At 40.0% G+C, this 22,643-nt stretch overlaps 1 protein-coding gene across 4 annotated transcripts in view; it reads left to right on the top strand.

The window, feature by feature from the left end:
- IPCEF1 (interaction protein for cytohesin exchange factors 1) overlaps positions 1-22,643 on the top strand; it is a 147,199-nt gene that overhangs the window by 37,486 nt on the left and 87,070 nt on the right. For 2 of the 4 annotated variants that reach the window (XM_045842759.1, XM_045842757.1), the window contains exon 2: positions 4,885-4,928. The exons of the other annotated variants lie outside the window; for them this stretch is intronic. The gene's annotated coding sequence lies outside the window, so the exon portion shown is untranslated. The remainder of the gene's footprint in view (positions 1-4,884; positions 4,929-22,643) is intronic. 4 annotated transcript variants of the gene reach the window in all.

Raw genomic sequence — 22,643 nt, 5'->3', positions numbered from 1 at the left:
ACAAATGCTGATTACTGCATCATGAAACCATGCTGTTTTCACTGCTTTGGAAAGTGGAAGGAAGGGACGTAGACTCTCACCTGGGAAGGAAGGAGGAGCTGGTGTGTTGCTAGGGACACCAAATGCAAAGAGATTGCCATGAACAAAGACCAATGACTTGGCATTCAACATAGCTAACATTCATCTACTTTTACATTGTTTCTGGTTTGACTGTCATAATTTCAAATCGTTACGGTTGAAAAATGTTTAAATACAGGGTGATATCACATTGTCTTGTAATTTAACGGAGGGAGACTAGAACTGGAAGGCACAAACTTTGGGCAATATGGAGTGCAGCTTGTAGAACATAAAAAATGTCAAGATTTATTTGACATGAAAATAGAGGGCTTCTTACTCTATAATATTTACAGCATTTCTATACTTAAATTTTGGCTATAGAAGTAGTCTTACTGATTATATAAACTTGGATAAGTTTCCACTAAAAAAGAAAAGGTGGAAAATGACTAAAAATATGTACCTCATGGGGTTGTACAAATTGAATAAATTAATCCATGTCAAAGCATTTTACAAATTGTACATTGTAACACTAAATTTACTTTATAGGAGACAATCACTAAGTGTTATTGAGGAACTGAAAGAAAATGTTAATTTCATCTGTTTTGTGCTTTTACTAATATATAAAAGGAAGGGAAGCATTCCAATTTCACATTGTGTATCTCTGACAAAAATTGTTTAACCTAGTCTAATTGTGAGGGAACAATTACACAAATGTCCAGTTTGAGGAACATTATGCAAAGCAACTGGCCTTGACGCTACAAAAATGTCAGTCCTCAAAGACAAAAGGAACTATATACACATGCTAGTATTTAGGGTGGGGCAAAGTAGGTTTACAGTTGTTGGTATGCAAAGTAGAGTTTTTTTTCTTGAATTATTACTTATTATTGTATTATTTTCCATACAAACAACTGTAAAACCACTTTTGCCCCACCCTGTACATAATAATGATCCTTCATTGAATCCAGGATTTCAAATAAAATATAAATCTCCCAGACTGAAAGGACTTTACTGAGACCACTGGGGAAATTTGAACTGCATGTTAGATCATTGTATTGCACCATTTAAAATTTCCCAGTTGTGATCAGTGTGTAATTATGGTAGGGTGTCTGTTCTTAAGAGGTACACACTGAAGTATTTAGGGGTGAAACATCTTATGTTACAGGTAGTTCTCAAATTATTTGGCAAAATATATACATACACAGACAGAGACATAAAGCAAATGTGACAAAATGATAAAAATTTGGGAATCTAGCTGATGGCTATTCAGGCATTTGTTGTTAACTATTCCTGAAACTCTTCTATAGTTTTGAACATTTTTAAAATAAAAAGTTGGAGAAAAATTTAAGAGTTATAAAAGCCACTACTCAAAAAATTGCGTTATTAAATAAACAGATCGTCTTGAAAAATATCCTTTACAGATCATGATTTTCAATTGCCTCATTATATTGTTAGATATAAATATATAGGTTTCAAATAGGTCTCTATCTACTAAAGAAATGGAATCAATAATTAATAACCTTTTAAAACAGAAAGAATCAGGCCCATGTGAGTTCAATGGTAAAGTCCACCAAAGAGTTAAGGGGGAAATGACACTAATCTTCTAAAATCTCTTCTAGTGGAATGAGACCAGTGTCACCCTAATATCAAAACCAGTTAGACGCATTACAAAAAAATAAAACTAAAGACCTACATCTCTCATGAACATAGATACAAAACTCCTCAACAAAATATTAGCAAATTAAATCCAAAACAATGTTAAAAAACTATGCACCGTGACCAAGCGAGATTTATCTTAGTCTGAACATGGCTGATTCAGCATTTGAAAATAAATTAATGTAATCCATCATACCAACAGACTACAAAAGAAAAATCACGATTATATCAACAGATACAGAGCAAATATTTGACAAAACCAACATCCGTTCATGATAAAAACTCTCAGTAAATTATGAAAAAAGGGGAACTTTCTCAAACTGATAAACACAATCTACACAAAACCTATAGTTAATATCATAATGAATGATAAAAACTTGAAACTTCCCCACTAAGATCAGGTACAGGCAAGGATGTCTCTTCACCACTCCTTTTCAACATTATACTAGAAGTTCTAGGTAATGCATTAAGGCAAGAAAAGAAAATGTAAGGTATATAGATTGGGAAGGAAGACACAAAACTGTCTTTGTCTGAAGATGACAAAGTCATCTATGCAGAAAATCCAAAATATCAACAACAAAAAAACCCTTGAAACTAATAAACAATTATAGCAAGATTGTAGGATACAAAATTAATGTACAAAAATCGATTAATTTCCTATATATCAGCAATAAACAGAACTTGAAATTATTATTATTATTTTGCATTTTTATTTTTTAATTTTAATTGTTGTTCACAGAACTTGAAATTAAAAACACAATATTATTTACATGATACCCCCAAAATGAAATAGGTATAAATCTAACAAAACATATACAACATCTCAATGAGAAAAACTACAGAACTCTGATGAGTAAAATAAAAAAAGAACTAAATAAATGGATAGTTTATGTTTATGGAGAGAAAGACACAGTAACTGTCAAAATGTCAGTTCTTCCCAACTTGACCTATACATTGAATATAATCACAGTTAAAATTGAGCAATTTACTTTATGCATATTGACCAACTGGTTATAAGGTTTATAACCTTATGCAGGTGCAGATGCAAGATACAAGATGCAGAATAGGCAACACAATGTCATAGTGGAAGAACAATGTCAGAGGCCGTGTGCTACCCAACTTCAAGTCTTACTGGGAAGCCCCAGTCATCAATCCATGGTGTATTGGCAAAAGAATAGACAAATCATTCAATGGAACAGAATGGAGCCCAGAAATAAACCCCCATAAATATAATGAATTGATCTTTGGTAGAGAAGCAAAGACCATACCATGGAGCAAAAATAGTCTCTTCAACAAGTGATGCTGGAACAACTGGCCATCCACATAAAAAATAAATCTGGACACATACTTATTACACTGTTCAAAAAATTAACTGAAAATAGATCATAGACCTAAATGTAAAACACAACACTAGAAAATTCCTAGAAGGTAATGCAGGAGAAAACCAAGAGGATTGTGATACTTTTTTAGATACAACACCAAAGATACAATCTAAGAGAGATATAAACGATAAGGTAGACTTCATTAAGATTAAAAACTTCTGCTCTGTGAAAAATAATATAAAGACAATTGGAAGACAGGCTGCAGATTGGGAGAAAATATTTGCAAAAGACATATCTGCTAAAAGACTGTTACCCTAAATACATGCATACAAAGAACTCTTAATAATCAACAATAAGAAAAACAATCCAATTAAAATATGGGCCAAATACCTTAACAAACATGTCACCAAAGAAGATATACACAGGCAAATCACAAATGAAAAGATGCTCTACATTGTATGCCACCAGGGAAATGCAAATTCAAACAAAAACGTGGTAACAAACAAACAAACAAACAAGCAAAATATAGCCAAAGACACTGAAATAGAGAACAGGCTGACAGTGACCAGAGGGGAGAGGGGAGGGAATTTCAGGGGAGAATGGGAGGGGTTTATGGGAAGGGTTTACAGGAACAAATATAAAGGACACATGGACAAAAACTAGGGAGGGGGTGGAAATGGGAGGGAGGTGGGAAAGAATGGGTGGGTGGGCTGGGATGGGAGCAAAGGACTGAAAACTGTACTTGAACAACTATTAAAATAAAATAAAAAGTATAAAATATATGCTTGGAGCTAAACACACACACACACACACACACACACACACACACACACACAACGTGGTATCACTGAACATCCTACGGACTTCAGGTAATTCTTCTGTGTCAGTGTAGGTTCATCCTTGGCAAAAATGCGCCCTTCTGGTGAACAATGTTGATAATGAGGGAGGCTCTGCATGTGTGTGGGGGAGGGGCGCATGGGATAAATCTGCATCTTGCTCTCCATTTTACTGTAAGCCTTAAAGATGCTTTTAAAAATAAAGTTTTTTAAAACCTGTATTTTTTAAAAAACATATGGTTTAGTCAGTAAGTGCAATTATTATGACTAACATGCAACATTTTCCCATGGCGAAATTCCAGGAACACAGATGGAAGTCCTAAACCCGTGTGCGTGTCGTGCAAGGCACTGGCATGCCTCAGGGACATTGCTGGTTCGGTTCCAAACCACCGTAATAAAGTGGATATCTCAATAAAGCGAGTCTGATGAATCTCTTGGTTTCCCAGTGAATATAAAAGTTATGTCCACATTATACTGTAGTGTATTAAGTGAGCGATAGCATCATATAAAACAACACCATGCCTACTTTAATTAAACAGTACTTTATTGCTAAAAAATGTTCATCATCATCCAAGCCCTTTGGAAAAAGGACACCAAATAGACATGCTCTGCCCAGGGTTTCCACAAACATTCAATTTGTTAAAAAAAAAAGTATCTGTGCAGCTCAATAAAGGGAAGCACAATCATGCAAGGTGTGCCTGTATTTAAAAGCAGCCCAAAAATGTATCTTGATGACTGTTTAAAAGGATTACAATATTATTTTCACTTTATGTTTTAGAAACCGTTTAATTTCTGGGGATCTCAGTTCAATGATTTCCTGCTGGTTTACTACCCAGGCCTTCTTTTCTATGAGATAGAACTTTCTGTCTTGTTCTGCAGGAGAGCCACTGGGTAGGAATTACGATGGTAACAAAGTTTCTATTCTGTTGCCTCTTTGTGGGGGTTGACCTGCCTCCAGGGCAGTCGAGTCCAGAGAGAAGTCTCACCGCCTCCTTTCTTGTCTTTTTCTTGCACAGATCAGAGGCAGCCTAACTGGAACAAAGAGGCTCATAGCTGTTTGGTAGGTGATTTAAAACACTTCAACATTAATTTGTTGGTGACATTTATGACCTGAAGGGCCTGTACTTGACTTGGTTATTCTAATTTGTGAACCAATTTACAATAGCATAGGTATGTTCATCACTAGGTTAGGATGAATGCAGACAGAAGCTAATGGTATTGACAAATAACCAGCCATATTTGATCTTCTGGATTTCCCTTGACAATGGAGTTGCGATGGTGAGTACTTTTCAGTAGGAGAGTTGTTTAGCAAAGCAATTTATTTAGGGTATTACCTTTTTTTGACTGCCTCCGTGATCACGAATATACCATAATTATCAAAGTATCATAGCATTATAGCTATATGAAAGATCTGTTTTCTAAACAACTATGTGTTTAGATGCCCAGTAGTAAAATGAATGCTCTAGACATGAGGCGTTTACTGATCTAAATTTACTAATAACTAAAATAAAATATTTACATTTGCTATTATCATATAAATGTTCCTCACTTAAGATATTCCTGCTTTTAAAGGTCAAAACTAATAATGTGGGCAAGGGTGGAGTTCTTTGAATATGTGTAATTTTTTTCATGGTTTTTTTGATTTTCTATTTGTAAAATGATTTGAAAAGAATTATATGCTTTAGCTTCTGACTGGGAAATACATTTCTTCTTTGGTGTAATTCCTTTTTAAGATGCAATACCATCCTGTGCTTGCTGGGGAATGCAAGGGAAGCATCCCCCCACGGCCAGGTGTGAAGGACACGTCCCTGTGTGACTCTGTGCATATGACTGACATTCCGGTAAAATTTCCAAAAATATTAGTATATAATCTGGGCTATTTTTCTCTATGAGCTAAACAGCAGCAACAATAATCACTATTTGCTCCCAGTATATACTTCCTCTCACTTTGAGTTTTCTTGCAATTGTCTTTGAAACATTGTTACTGATGACCCAACTGTTACCATCATTCTTGTTGGTGACCATTGCTTGCCCTTCGGGTAGTTGTTAAAACCTGCCCTGGTTGTCTCACTCACTGTCAAAAAGTTAGCTTTGATGCATATCTTAGCTGTTCAGATGTCTTATATACATATAAAAAACACACACACACACATTCCTATTGTTTCCATATGTACGTACTAAGGTAAGCATTTATTGATGAGACAGATTGTATAACTCAGTCAACAGGATTCCCATGTTGCCTAATCTGGTAAAGAATTCTGTATTTGCCATTGACGGTTGATGTTCCATTGAGGATTTTCAAGCGATACTTTTCATACCCACAGCTTCCATTGATGGTTAACAAAACTGGTTCCCCTGTGGATTTTACCATCTTCAAAGGTTGTCAAGTATTATTTCTAGTGAAACATTGTCTGATCCTCAGGGCAAGGGCCTCCCCATCAAGGAGGGTATCTAGAGAAAGACTGGCTTGTCATCAGAAAAAGGTGTGTCATCAGGAATCCCTGCGTTGGTTGAAAGACTGGGTTAGGTAAACTCTATGGCCTCTTGTAATATAAAACTTAATGCTTCTTACGGAGCGTGACAACCAACTATGTCACCAATGACCGAATCAGATGATTAGAGTCTCATTTAGCGTTATCCTTGAACAGAATCAGAACAGAGCATAACGGTGGAGAGGGCAGGGTCTGACCTCAGGTGGCCTGGGTTTGAATCTTCTCTCTCCCACTTACTGGCTGTGTGACTTTGGTCACATTACTTAACTCTTACGTGCCTCTCTTTGCTCACTTGTTAGAAGGAGATAATAGTAGTACCTCAAAAAGCTGCTGTGAGGACCTAACGGGTTACTATGAATATAACTCCTAGGACAGTATTTGTGATTCTGGTAAGCACTCAATAAATGTTAGTTATGACGGTGATGAATAAACACTACTGTCGTTAGCTGAGGCATCTGTGCATCTTGGAAGTTTTATGCATTTGGCACTAACCTGCAACATGCATGGCCTTTAACAATGAAGCACATCTGGCAATGATTTGCACGCATTCCCAACGACTTATTCTTTGGGTATCCTTATGTGTTTGTTGCCTTGGTTCCACCTGAAGTCAGCATGAAGGCAAAGCTTGGTTCTTCACTGCTTCCTACTCATACTGACATTGCGGGGTCGTTTCCATCACCCTGCTTTCCTCCTGTTTCAAAGCTCTTCCTGCCATCCTCCCCTCACTGCCTCCCGCACTCGGGATTCCAGATTTTACAACAAGGGGCTTAATGTGGCTTTTTTTTTTTTGAACCAATCTAGATGTTTCCCTAAGAGAAAGTCTTGAACCAGCTACTAGGATAAAATGTCCTCCAACTTGATGCGAAAGCATGTAAATATTTTTCATCTTCACCATTGTCACTGAGCAAGAGGAAAGGACCGTTGCTTATAGAGTCACTCTGGTCCATTATAAGCAGAGTTCTTAGTCCAAGTAAATGTAGCGGGGGCACACCGTGTATCTTTAGTTCCCATTCATGTGTGTCTAAATTCACGGCCTTGATTATTCTGAGTTCTTCAGACCCTTCTGTTTTTTATTTTCACTTAAAAAGCTGTGGTAAAATACACATGCCATAAAATTTACAATCTGAACCTTTTGAAGTGCGTGGTTCAGTGGCATCAAACATAGCTGTGCTGTCGCACACCATCGCTCCCATCCATCCCCGTAACACTTTTCATCTCGGAGAACTGAACTGGTAGACCCATTAAACCGTAAGTGTCCTCTAGCCCCTTCCCGCAGCCCCTGAAAACACCATTATACTCTCTGTCTTTATGATTTCGAAGTATTTCATAGAAGTGGAGTCATGTAGCATTTGTCTTTTTGTGCCTGCTGGATTTGACTCAGCCTGCTATCCTCAAGGGTGATGCATGTTGTAGCATATTGCAGAATTTCCTTCCCTTTTAAAGCTGAGTAATATTCTATTGTGTGTATATATCACATTTTATTATTTGTTTACCCACTGAGGACACTTGGGTGGCTTCCACATTTTTCTGTTGTGAGTAACGCTGGTATAAATATGAATGTATAAATATCTGAGACCCTGCTTTTAATACTTTCGCATATACACCCAGAAGTGGGATGGATGAACCATACAGTAGTTCTGTTTTCAATCTTTGGTAGAACCACCACGCTGTCTTCCCTAGTGGCTGTGCTTGTTTACATTCTCACCAACAGTCTTCACAGACTTCTCAAGTATAGACTGCTTGTCTCATTATGTTGACGTTTTGCTATTGGGCAGCGAATATTTTGAAGTTTCATGTGAACATATCTTGAAAACAAGGTTCTATTTGTCCTATGCTTTTTTTCTTGCTCTGCCTGGGAGAGGTATGTTCCAAGACCTACCTAATGTCCCTTTATGTGACCAGGTGATCCAGAGTGGCAGTGGACTTTTTCCAGAACAGAAACCTGTGATGCCAAGTCTCATACGTCTAGCGGAAAAATAACTTGAACTCCAAGGATTTCTTGGCCTACTTTAAAATAAGCTCTATGTGAAAATCCTGTGTGCTGGCGGTATAGGAATAGATGACCACATATGTTTTCTTCTTGAAGGCTTGTAATTTTATACACAAAATACGCCAGGGCGAACAAGAATGGGGACAACTGGGTGACAAATGGAGAACTGGCTGGCTGAAGAAATGACTATACAGAGTTTATTCTTTGAAACAGAATTTGCAAGCTTTTCTGATTATTGAGAAGCCATGTTCATAGTTGAGCTATTATTTTTTTCTGGTTAAAATTTTTGTACTTTCTTAAATTTTGCTCAAAAATATAAACATAGTTTTCTAAGGGACAGAGTCCAGCTGCAAAATGAAGAGTATTCGCTGAAAATCACAAAATCTTTTGAAGCTATTCTCACAAATCAATGTGGTGCTTTTCCAGAAAGGTTTTCACATTTATTGTCTTGAGAAAGTGGGTGGAACGGGTAGGAGAGAGAAGTCTACTCCGGCAGCGAACAAACGGCTTCTTGTTGACAGGCATTTCATTTTCCCTTAGTTTAGCACACTCTATAGAAATGACAATGCCTTTCCTGATAAAATCACCTTCCAACCAAAGTCTTCAGAATAGGGACTAACTACTTTGTGTATATGTCAGTTTACACAGGGAAAAAATTAAACATAAGTTTAAAAATTTAGAAAAGACTTTGCTAATGGCTCACGAGGCACAAGAAGCTCTCATCAGTCTAGGCGAACTGTGCCGTGGTAGCGCATGGGCCCTGAAATCACGGTGGCTTCACACGGTCCACTTGCATTTCTCATCCACACAGTACGTTCGGTGCTGGTTGACATAAGAGAGGAAGGCACCTCTACTCCACGCAGTCGCTCAGGGGTGCAACTGACCGAAGCCCCGATGCCCTGTGGCACCACCATGGCAAAGGTGACTTCAAGGTTTGCCATGACAAGAGGAGAGAGTGTGGAGTGTGCATGCCCTTCTCCAAACTGGGAGTGTCCACACCTTACGCCCACCCAGAGCTGATAGGCCAGAACTAGTCACGTGGCCTCTCCAGACCTTATGGGGTTGGAGGTCCTCCTGGGGGTGGGGGGAGGAGAGAAAAACTAGATATGGAGAGCACCAGGCATTTCTTCTTTGATGAACTTTTCTGGAAATGCTTGTTTCAGGTAGGCGTCTCCATAGAGTAACTTTCCTTTCTAAACCAGTCACATTGATAATTCCCTATGTTTTTCTGTGTAGGTAAGTTAGTTTACTCTTTTAGAATTAACTTCACATTTTTTACTTTCTAACTTTAGGTAGGAATAAATAAAACAAGGATTATTGAGGGTATATACATAATCAACAATAGAAAAATGTCTATTGAAAAAGGGCCCTTATATGTCTATATATCCATAGATTGTATTTGTATTATTAACAGTATTTCATTACTTCTTTTTCTTTTCAATAAGACCATAACTTGAAAATAAATGTAACTCTAAACACAGTAAAGCTGACTGCAAAATCAATTCATGGGATATTGAACTAGGAACACAAAGCTATACTCAGAACAGTTATAATAGATTGTCATTCATTTATTTTGTAGTTTGTTTTTTTGTCAACATTATATGCTCAGTCTTCCATGAATGTTAATTTCATGTTTTTATTTTTTCCTGGTATCTCATGTTTTTCTCCTTAAATTTATTTTTCAGTTTATTGACTTATTTTATTAAGCAATATTTTCATATATGGCACATAAGGAATAAACATCTCTGAAATTATCTCTTTTTTTGCCCTCATGACTGTGAGTCTGACTGGACGCAGAATTTCACGTACAAATGTGTGTTCACTCAGAACCTCGAAGGCATCGCTTCAACACCCTTTCACATCCCGTGTTGCGCATGAAAAATCTGGTGTCATTCTTTTTCCTGTTTCTTTTTAGATAATACCTTTTTACCCTGTTGTAAACTTGTAGAATTCTCTGTATTCATCTGAAATTCTGAAATTTCACAAGACATATTCACGTGTACATCGTTTTAAATCTGTCTGGTCCAGCCCTTGGTGGCGTGGGAAAATTTCTCCCCCACCCCTTCTCTCTGTGCTCCGCTTCCCGCTGTTTTGGTCCACTCTCTGTTCTCTCCAGCAGGTGGCCGAGGCGGCCACTGCTAACCCCAAGTGTGCACTGCGCTCATAGCTAAAATCCCAGAAAAAACACAAGTCTCTTTTTCAACACTTCTGGCAGAACTGTCTGATTAGCCTCATTTGGTTCATATACTCTTTCCTTAATCAGCCATGGTGGCAAAGGTGACACACACTTTGGTTCATTTACTTCTTACCACCCCTCCTGCCATCACTCTGGTTTAAGACACTCTTGTATCTTCTCCGAGTTACTGCAATAGCGTCTTAACTGGCGTCTCGGTTTAAGCCTTGCTCCCCTCAGTCTCCCCTCGGTCCTGGAGCCAGAGCTCTTAGCGTGACTTTGTCAGATCAAACCGCACCGTGTCTGCCTGTTTCATTTCAAGGGAAGCTAAGTGTGCAATAGTTTAAAGACCACCCATGACGTGCATGATCTGGCCTCCCATAACTCGTCTGACCTCATCTCCTGGAACTCCCTTCCCATCGCTCACTCAGCCTCAGCCGCAGCCAGTCCCAAGTCAGGGCCTTTGCACTGGCCGTTCTCTAACCTTGGATGTACCCTCTTTTAGGCTCTTTTAGTCAACTGTCTGCCATTTAGTGAGACCCTTCCTATCCACCCATTTAAAATGACAACCCTCTATACTTTCCTTCCCTATTTTGTTTTTCTCTGTTTGTCTCCACCGCAATACACCATTTATTTTACGTATCTTGTCATCTACGCTCGTGAAATGTAGACCCCATGAGGGAGCAAGGTTTTATTTCTTGTGTTCAATGCTGTATGTTCAGCCAAGACACATTTGATGACTGATTGAATGAGTAATTGGCCAACCTAAGCCATATGTTGGCTCCAGTTTGCGGGAGGTGAGGCCATAGGATTGACAGTGCAATAAGGAGGGGCTTCTTTAAGAAAGGGAGTTGGTTGGACAACAATTTCTAAATGTTCCATGAAAAATCCTACTGGTGAGCACTGAGAAATGTGGGTCTGTGTTAAAAAGGGACAAGATTAGTAGGTACAAGAAAGCAGCAGGTTTTGAAACCTCACAGTAATTTTCCAATGTGTGTGCATTTGAATTTTGAGTGTTTATAATTGTTCTTATTTATTATAATAGTCTTTAAGGGTTAGGTAATTTTGCCTGGAAAAAGTTATAAGGAAAATAATTTTGTCTGATTTACTGAATAATTTGTTTCTAATCCAATTAGATTTTTACTCCCACTGACCAATATGTGACAGAATACATTAGATTTGGGAGAGAATATTTTATTTCTTTCATGAGAGCATGTTGCAAGATGGATTATTAAGCAGTCTCTCGACATTAGATTTCTTCTTAACTATTTACCTGTATGCAAATGAAAATTTTTAAGTTAATTTCAGGCTGAATAATTGGCAGGTTAAGAATTATATCTTGGAAGTTTTTATTTGTGTCTATTTTCCCGCTTTAATTAGTCTTGCTGGAGCTGTATTTTATTAACTTTTGTTCAAAGAAGTAGCTTTGGGTTTCATTAATCTTCTCCCTCTTTTTCTATTCTCTTGATTTCTGTCTGTTTTCACTATTTTTTCCTTGGGTTTGCTATTTTGTTACTTCTTTAAGTTTCATGTGATGAACCCTTAGCTTATTTGTTTTCATTTATTCTTATTTTTTGATGAATATATTTATGGTGTAGATTTTCCTCTAAAAGTGGCTTTGGTCCTGTCCCCTAAATTTTTTGACATGTCCTGTTTTCAATGGTGATAAATTCTAAGTATTTCCCATTTGATTTTCTTCCTTGTTTTTATTTTCATTTTTAAAAATTTTTCAACCACAGTTTACATTCGATACCATCCCACACCACTTTGAGATGTTCAGCCAAGTGGCCAGAAAAGCAAGCCCTCTACAGAGTTGTCCCCCTGCCACACCAAGCACCCACCGGGCTCCATGCCCAGTTATATCAACGGTATTAACTGTATTTCCCATGCTGCAGTTCGAATCTCTGTGGCTATTCTGCAACTGCAAATTTTTTCCTGCATAATCCCTTCACCTTTTTACTCGGTCCCCCACCCCCACCCCTGTGACAGCTGTTAGCCTGTTCTCTGTATCTATGAGTCTGTTTCTATTTTGTTTGTTTTGTTCATTAGATTCCACATGTGAGTGAAATCATACGGTATTTGTCTTTCTCTGATTGGCTTATTTCACTGAGTATAATACCCTTTAAGTCCATCCGTAGTGTTCCAAAAGGTAAGGTTTCCTTCTTCTCCCTTTTTATGACAGAATAGTATTCTATTGTGCAAATGTACCACAGCTTTTCTATCGTCTCATCTACCGATGGGCACTTGGGCTGTGTCTCAGTCTTGGCCATTGTAAACAATGCTATTGAGCATAGGGGCACACATACTCTTTTGAATCAGTCTTTCAGAGTTCTTTGGACATATTCCTAGAAAGGGAGATGGTAGGTCATAAGGCAATTCCATTTCTAATTTTTTGAGGAACCTCCACACTGTTTCCATAGCGTTTGCACCAATCTGCATTCCCACCAACAATGCATGAGGGTTCCCTTTGCTATCTTGTGGTTTCAATTTGCATTTCTCTGATGATTAGCAATGCTGAGTAACTTTTCATATATCTATTGGCCAACTGTATGGCTTCCTTGGAGAAGTGTCTATTTAAGTACTCTGCCCAGTTTTTAATTAGGTTGTTTGTTTTTACAGTGTTAATGTGTCTCAGCCCTTTATAAATTTTGGGTATTAACCCCTTATCAGACATATCATTGGCCAATATATTCTCCCATTCAGGGGGTTGTCTTTTCATCTTGTTAATGGTTTCCTTTGCTGTGTAAAACATTTTTAGTTTGATGTAGTCCCATTTGTTTATTTTTTCTTTTGTTTCCCTTACCCAAGGCGACATAGCAGAAAAAATATTGCCGCAAAAATGTCTGAGATTTTACTACCTATGTTTTCTTATAGGATTTTTATGATTCCGAGTCTTACATTTAAGTCTTTAATCCGTTTTTAGTTTATTCTCGTGTGTAGTGTGAGAAGTTGCCACTTGTGTGGCTCGCTGGGTTGTGCTCTGATGTGGCCTGAAGCCTGCTTCAGGTTGTGTTGGTTCTGGGTCCACCTGGGAGGTGTTGCAGTGCAGGTCAGTGTCAGATGCTGCCTATGACTTGCCTTAGGCTACCTGTCTGGAGCCGCCAAGCCATTTGCTGTTTGTGGTTGCCTCTGCTGGGCCTGGGTGCGCATGGGAAGGCCCAAGTTGTACAAAGGTCAGCTTCTTGAAGCTCTGAGCTGGGGTGCATGAGTAAATGGCTCCTGGCACCTTGACATTGGCTTCTACCTGTCGGCTGCCTAGGCACTCCCTGAGTGTACTTGGTTTTCCTTGAGAACCTTCCAAGGAAAGTCTGTAGATTGAGCCCAAGCGGGCGGCACCCTGCAGAAACCTCTGCACAGGAACCTTGGTGGTTGATGCTCTAGATCTCTCACTGGGGCCATGCCACCCAGATCTTCTCTGTGTGACTTCAGTATGCCTTGAGTTGCCTTCCCTTTACTGTAGCCCTGGGTGAGTGTCTAGGAACAAGATCCTTTATGCTGACCCTGTAAGAGAGAATCTGGGTTTGTAGCAGGCACTCTTCTCTCCCAGCTGAACAGGATCCCTGCTGATTTTCACCATCAGATGTTATGAAGCCTCCTCCTCCCGACTCTGGTGCTCTGGGTTGGGGATCCTGGTGTGGGGTTGAGACCCCATGCTCCTGAGGAGGAAGCTTTCGAGATATCCCTCAGGATTCCTGGCAGTCACACGTGGGTGTGAGGACAGCCCTTTTGCAACCCCAGCCTTCCTACCAATCTCAATGTGGCTTCTTCTGTAGATCCTTGGTTATACAACTTCTGTTCAGCTAGCCTTCAGTTGTTCAGCTAGGTCAACTGCTCTGTAATGTAGTTGTAAGTTCAGTTTGGCCCTGGGAGAAGGTGAGTGTAACTTCCACCTACTCCACTGCCATCTTGGGATCCCTGAACCTGATTTTCTAACGAATCCAATGCTTTTTGGTAGTGCAAGATTTAGCTTCCAGACATACAGACCTTTTAAAGCTATGTCTTTATTATTAATTTCTATAATGCATCATAGTCAGAGAACATAATCTGTGTTAAAAATTATGTAAAATTTATCAAGGCTCCCATTGTCATATAGTACTTTGTCAATTTTTGACAATATACCTTGTGTGTTGAAAACGAGTGTGCATTCTCTGTTTCTTGAGTATAGAGTTCTGTGTATCTGAATTTACTAATTGGTATCATTTGTGTCATCTTCATTTCTGGTTACTCATTGCCTGTTTAAGCTATTGATTTTTGAGAGACCTGTGCCATAATCTTAAACCATAATTGCTAAGTTATTGATATCTCTTTCCAGTTCTATGAGTTGTGGCTGCTTGAGATATTTTGAGGTAATATATCTATACACATATGAAGCTCGTATTGTCTGGCTTTATTTTTTTGTTATCACTCTATTCTGCCTGTCTCTATCATTACATATAAATATTTATATTTACCATGTGTTTTACATTTTTAGATATTAAATGTTTTGGTACAGCTTTAGTAGATATTGCCAGTTTTCCAAAAATGGTTGGCCTAATTTATGCATTCAGCAGCAGTGTTTGAGAGTTTTCATTAGCTCTACAAGGTCTGACACGTGGCATTGTCAGTCTTTCAAATTTCAGGATTTGGGTAGGTGTTTAATGGTATTTTTTTTTTTTGCAGTTTTGCCTTGCATTTCCCTCAGTAAGCATATTTTCATATCTATATTGACTAGTTGATATTGTCCTTTGTGAAATCAATTTTAAGTCTGTTCTCATTTTTCTCTTGGATTTTTTGTCTGTTGCTTATTGACTTATAGGAGTTGTTTATACATTCTGGTATAAACTTTCTAGAGTTTATATGTATTGCACATATTTATTTTCTCATTCATTTGCTTGCTTTTATACTCCCTAAGGTTGTCACGTAGTGAATAGAAATTCTTTTTTAAAATAAAGATTTTAATTATTTATTTTGAGAGAGAGAGGAAAGGAGGGAAAGAGGAAGAGAAACACTGATATGCAAGGTAAACATGGATCATTTGCCCTCCTCACACCCCCAGCTCTGGACCTGGCCCACAACCCAGGCATGTGCCCTGGCTGGGAATCTAACCAGAAACATTTCCAGTTTACTGGACAATGCCCAACCCATTGGGCCACAACAGTCAGGGTGGTGAATGGAAATTCTTAATTTCAATGTATTCTGACTTATCAAGCTTTCCCTTTATGGTTAGAGCCAATGTGGGAAACACAATATTTTCAAAAAAATTTACTGAGACAATCCTGACTGGTGTGGCTCAGTGGATTGAGCACCAGCCTGCAAACCAAAGGGTCACCGGTTCAATTCTTGATCAAAGCACATGCCTGGGTTGTGGGCCAGGTCCCCAGTTGGGGGGCATGTGAGAGCCAACCAGTCGATGTTTCTATTACACACCGATGTTTCTCTCCTTCTCTTTCTCCCTCCCTTTCTCTCTAAAAATAAATAAATAAAACATTTTAAAAATTTTCCTGAGACTATTAGTTATTAATTTAAAAACTGAAACTTGACTCTTATTTAAAACCATAATAAAAAATCAATCATAAGTAGATTGTAAATCCAATATAAAAAGCAAAAAGCCCCAAAAACTCTAGAAGGAAAGGTAGGGTAATATTCCATGACCACAGGATAAAGAAAAAGCACTCACCGTAGTCACCTTCACCATCAGAGTCATCCGATTAATGAACACAGCACATCTTCCTATTTATTTAGGTCTTTTTCAGTCTCTTTCAGTAATGTGTTAAAGATATCCTCATGACAATATTGGGCACCTTTTGTCAGATTCATTCTAATGTATTTGGAATTTAATATGATCTTGCTCTATACCACAGGTGGCAAACACAAGGCCTGCGGGCTGAATCCATCCCTCCACCTTGTTTTATCTGGCCCTCCACCTTGTTTTATCTGGCGGCCGCGCTGAGCTCTCACTTAACTGTTACAGAGTAGTTACATTTACACAGTCCTGACATTACATCTGCCCTTTAAAAGCAACCATGAGGCTGAGGTGGCCCTCGGTGAAAATGAGTTTGACACCCCTGCTCTGCATGTACCTTCTTAAAATATTTATTAGCATGCTATTTGTCACTGATGTATAGAAATGTTATTGATTTTTGGCCTTGTATCTAGCAACTCTTCGATGTCCAATTTTCAGTTGTAATATTTCAGGTATAGATTATTTTTCACATGTAAATCCTATCATCTGAAAGTATCGAGTCTTTATTTTTTAGTCGTTATAATTCTTACTGCTATTTTTAATGAGCACTTATGAAGGGATATTGTCGAATGATAATGAGCACCTGTGGTGTATCCCTGCGAGCAAAGAAAAAGGTTCAACATTTCGCCATCAAATATGTGACAGAGGAAGTAAGGCCCACTTCACTTCCTAAAAATAGAGGAACAAGGACCCCTTTGTTTTGCTCGTGAGAGGAATCTAGGGAGGGCTTGACTTGGTGGTTTATCTCTGATGCGTGTGGTTTCAGGTGGCGCTTTGGGGAGGGGGATGTACTTCCCAGATCCCTGTTACATCCGCATGTCTGGCGCCCTGGCGTTCCTCAGCTTCTGCTTCTCCGCTGATGCTTCATTCTTCTGGGACTGGCTGGTCTTTTACATACAACACGGCAACCTCGAAATCACCGGATTCTGTAAATGTCATCCGGCTTCCCCTAGAGCCAGTGCTCCTCTTCCTATGAGTTTGATCTAAATTTCTTCGAGTTCGAGTCCAGGAACTCATATAAATGACAATGAAACCTGTCTATTTATATATAAAAAAATTTCTAAGATGAAATTTTAACACAGCCAAATTTCAGTAATAGGGAGTAAAGAAAGAAAGACGTTGGTTATGTCGATGACAGACTTTTGAGGTTAGATGCAGTTATCTGGGACAGCGGGAGGGTGGCAGGGGCACGCAGGGCTGCGTGTGAGGAGGTGAGTGTAAAACAGTGTCATGGGTAGGTGAGATGTACGTGAAAAGTGACTAAGAGACGAAGAGAGTAGGTTGGCCACAGGAAGCTGGGCAGACCACAGGAAGCTGGCTGGAAAAAAAAATGTCATTGGCTTCACTTCATTAAAAGCAAGAATAAGGCAACCCAAAGACAGATGGAAAATGTCACATGTAAAGCCTGTAAAGGGATGGGAACCAAGGGTAAGCGCATAAGTTCAGGGTCAGGTGCGCGGAAGCGACCGGCCGTTTGCAGTCTACTCCAGCTTCCGTATTCCCAGAACTTCATGCAGTGAGGCAGTCTAATGGAAAAACCAATGCAAGAGAAAAACACTCCCTTTAGAAATAAACACAGAACATTCTATTGTAAAACTTATATGTCTGGGTTTGTAATGCCAGTGGTTAAAAAACCTCTATTGAAATTAAAAACAAGTTAAATTAGGGAGTCAGAATGATGTTCTTTGGTCTTGGGTCTCAAGCCAAGCAGTGAACTTGCATCTTGTCCACTAGGTGTCTCTCCTCACATGTTATGATTCCAGAGAGAGCTCATCTATTCCTGAAGGCAACAGTTTACATGGATTGTGTCTACAAAGGTCTGAATTTTGGCATACTTAAGAATGGCTTTAATGTAATAGGTCCTCCTATAAAGAATAAGTCGATGTGACTTGGCTGCATCTCTCACTCTTGCTTTAGAAATGTTGGAGACATTAACCCGGAATTGTCAGCAGATGAACAATACAGGTACTTGCACGAGCACTGTTGGCAGGCTAGAGGCCTTTGTGCCCATACCTGCCCGTTTAGGATTCCGACCAGGAAGTCGCCCCATATTATTTCTGAATGGAGTCTTGGCAATAACGCTTCTTTCCGAAACAAACCAACTAGGTGGCTCTCCAGTGTCTCTTTCCAGGAGCTATATGCCTTGCTGATCAGACCCTCCAAAATACCCACTGGCCGCTGATCTGTGGTCCCCACATGTAGCCTGTTGGGCACAAGAGATCAATTACTGTGAGTCCCATAAGGCCCTTCTGAATTTTCCACATTTGCTAAATAGTTTTACCCATCCTAAGTTACCTTAAAGTAGAGGCAGGATCATATATAAGTTAATAGATATTTAGTAGGTGTCCATTGTATGCCTGGCCTGAAATGTCTACCAGAATTATTGGACTCATTTGTGCTGTAAGAATGTAATGGAATTGACTATTCCATTACACATTTCTTTCCATTTTAGAAAAATTAAACACGTTGCTAAAGAAAGGTTGAGAAAGCAAAGGTTATTGTAAGAGACCTTATAACTTTCCGACCTTATAACTTTCTAGCTCTGTAGAGTAGTTACTCCACCTGCTCTGTGTGTTCGCATCCTCGTTTGTAAAAGCACAGGTAACCTGACGGAGTTGATGTGAAGACAGAAAACAGTTTGCCATCATTCTGCCGAATATCATTTTAAGAGCCTCCCAGAGAAGTCACCCTGTCCTGAGAAAAGGCAGCCTTAGGCACAGTGGTTTAGTTCCTTACGGTCTCTACCTCTCCAGTCTGCATAAGCCTTGGGCGCTACCTTTGCAAAATCAAAAGCCCCATGAAGGTGATATTTCCCCATGAAAGAGCTAACCAGACAAAAGAGAAATTTTTGCTCCAACTTCAGAGCTGTAGGTGCAAACAGTAGTCTGTTTTTACACCAGCTTCCTTCTCCTGGCTCCCCGCAGCCAGCAGTGGTCCTGAGGCAGGGGCCGCTTCCGCACGGGGTGGGCCTCTTCACTGTGCTGCAGACAGTGTTTAGTGCAAGGTCGCTTGTCGAAGCCGCGTTGAATTGATCGGCTGCCTCAGGGCAGTGTGCACGACTGTCCAGATCTTACAAGCAGAAAAGTACACCGTCTTCCACAGAGGGAAAATATAATCATTATGCACGTGGACAAATTTAGAGTTGCAAATTACAAAAGGTAAGTGATGTCCAAATTTGCCATTCTTGTCTGGCCCAGTGTAGCACGCGGCATCTGCCCTCACCCCACAGGCTGGAGGGAGAGAACTTTGTCTCTTATTTATTTTTTTTACTTTAATCATTGTTCAGGTACAGTTTTCTGTCTTTTACTCCCCATTCCAACCCACCCACCCATCCCTCCCCACTTCCCTCCCATTACCACCCCCCTAGTTTTTGTCCCTGTGTCCTTTAAATTTGTTCCTGTAAACCCTTCCCATTCTCCCCTGAAATTCCCTCTTCTCTCCCCTCTGGTCACTGTCAGCCTGTCCTCTATTTCAGTGTCTTTGACTACATTTTGCTTGTTTCTTTGTTTTGTTGTTTAGGTTCCTATTAAAGGTGAGATCATATGGTATTTGTTTTTCACTGCCTGGCTTGTTTCACTTAGCATAATGCTTTCCAGCTCCAACCATGCTGTTGCAAAGGGTAGGAGCTCCTTCTTTCTTTCTGCTGCATAGAATTCCATTGTGTAAATGTACCACAGTATTTTGATCCATTCATTTACTGATGGGCATCTACGTTGCTTCCAGCACTTGGCTATTGTAAATTGTGCTGCTATGAACATTGGGGTGCATAGGTTCTTTTGGATTGGTGTTTCAGGGTTCTTAGGATATAGCCCCAGCAGTGGACTTGCTGGAGGGGGAGAACTTAGAAACCCAGTGTAGTTACGTAAGGGCTGCCATTCTAGAAAGCCAGGGGGTGCTCATGGGATGGTCTGTAGTAGATCTAACCATTGATACTTTGCCTTGGAGCTACCAATTCTCCCTGTGACCTCATCATTGGCCTGGGGGTCCTTTCCCTACATGATGTGGCTCCTTGGGGCTAGTACTAATCAGAGGAGACTCCTTGGAGCTCCTTCCGATCACAAAACCCTTAAATGGGACCTAAGCATGAAGCTAGTTTGGACCTTAGAGTGACGGGCTCCTTCCTGGATGTTCCTTGGATCTCCATCACTGGCCTAGGAGAAGAGGCAGGTTTTGTCTGCACTGGTGCACAAAGGCTGCTGCTACGGTGTGTACATGTGTTTCTCTGTGGTTAGCATATGCACAAGTATGTTTTCTGGGGCCCCTTCTTATATAAATAATTCAAATACCCAAAAGCCAGAGTGTCAGCCTGATTCTGGAGGGCTGGTGGGAGCAATCAGGGGATAGGCATCATGCAGGTAAAATAACAATGAGAATAGATCAATCCCATGTGGATGAGACCCAGTGCTCTTCAGGCATCAGGTCAAGTCCATGCTCTGGTGAAGGAGAAGCACCTCCGTGGGGAGTAATGGGTACAGGGCACACGTGGTGACACCCTGCCCTGACCGCACAGCATATCAGCAGGGCACTGCTTGTCCAAGGCTAAGGACGTGCTGTGGGTACAGACCAAATTCTTTGAAGTTTTGGGTTCTGGATGCCAGCAGAAGGGCGGGAGACACCTCCGGTCTAGAGATGCAAGGGAGTTTCATGCCTGCCCAAGGTGCATGGCCAAACAATGGCCATTTGTGTTTGGTCGGGTTTTTCCAGGAAAAAGAGGTGGATTGTGGGAGATCTCTTGCAGTTTGCCACCTCCTTGTTACTATGGTAAAATGGTCCTTTTGGAGCAGAGATTGACATTGGCTGAAAGAAGGGGTTTTTTCCCTCCCTTAGATTTGTACATTTTTATGTCTAAGCCTTGACTGTCAACGACTGACAGCTTATGTGGGAATGCCTGAAAAAAGAGTAAGGAAGAAGCCTGCCAATCTCCTCAGATGATGTATCACAGTGTTTAGTGGTATTGAAAATAATTTTAACCATCTTAGTTTCCTTCTGTTTAAAAAAAAAAGCTGTGGGATGGAGCTGGAGAGCATTATGCTCAGTGAAAGAAACGAGTCAAAGAAAGACAGGTACCATATGCTTTCACTCATATGTGGTGCCTAATGAACAAAGTAAACTAGCAAACACAATAGAAATAGGGTCACAGATACAGAGAACAGACTGACAGCTGTCAGAGGGGAGGGAGTTGGGGGGCTGGGTGGAGATGTAAAAGACTAAAATAACCCCACAGACTCATAGACACAGACTGCAGGATGATGATTATGAGAGGGGAGGGGGGAGGTGGGGGAGGTTGAAGAGAATAAAGGAGGGATAAATGGTGAGGGAAGACGACCTGCATATACAATATACAAATGATGTGGTATAGAACTGCACACCTGAATCCTGTGTAATTTCATTAACCGATGTCACCCAGTAAATGCTTTAAAAAGCTTTGGCTCTTAGGGCCATCTGTCAGTTCATCCTCAAGATAACGAGACAGCAGAAAAGCAATGCAGCAAAATGAGTGGAAAGTTAACAGTAAGAAAGAGAAAATAAATGAAAAAGAAAGAATGAGAATGTTTGAAAGCACGTAATAAAATCAGCTGGAATCAGCGGGACAACAGAGCTTAAATTTAAGATAAAAATTTTTGAAATAATTTGGATTAAGCCATTTTTTCCTTTCATAAATTTCCTGGATAAAGTAACAACCCCAGACCCCACCCCCACCCCCTGCCTCCCAGTGCTTGTGATCACCGGGAGGTCACCTTGCACTTTTCATCCCTCCCGCTCTGCCTTGACAAGAGAAATCTCCTGCTAACTGGCAAAACTAATGGATTCTTTCACGTCCTTGGCTGATCTAGATGAGCCAAGATGAGTTTTCATGCCTGCCTCCCATGGCATTGTTCTGACGGCCTGTCGTTTTGCAGAACACGCTTGCCTACAGGAGTTCGCATTGCTAGTTAAGTGTGTACTTTGATGCCACATGTATTACAGGCTTTTTGGTGATTGAGACTTCTGCCTCAGGAATGACCAGCGGTTCCTGTTTCCTCGTTAGCTCTACTTTCTGGGTAAAGAATAATTCACATTAGTTGCCTGCATTTGTGGGCCTTCTTTCTGTAAATCCACGTATTGCTCTAAGAACGTCTTGTCAAATGCTAGCATTGTAAGGTTAAAGGATGAACATGTTATGACTTAATCTGTAGGTTTTAAAAATTTGAGTTCAGAGTTTTGTTCTTTTCACTTAAGGCTCTTTTTAAAAAAAGAGAATAAACCTAGCCCACAGTTTCTTTCCATTGGGAAAATAATCTCTAAATCACAACAAATCGTCTTCTTGTAAAAAAACCGCGAAAACGTTAGCCATCATGCTGCTTTTCCCGCATCATCCTGAAGATTCGAGTGTCTACAGGGGACTAGTCAAGGCAGTT

This window comes from Phyllostomus hastatus, unplaced genomic scaffold (assembly GCF_019186645.2).
Source record: "Phyllostomus hastatus isolate PE091 unplaced genomic scaffold, TTU_PhHast_1.1 phas_contig_40, whole genome shotgun sequence".
Taxonomy (NCBI): Eukaryota; Metazoa; Chordata; class Mammalia; order Chiroptera; family Phyllostomidae; genus Phyllostomus; species Phyllostomus hastatus.
Note: the sequence above shows the minus strand (reverse complement) of the source record. Positions and strands in the feature narration are given on the sequence as shown.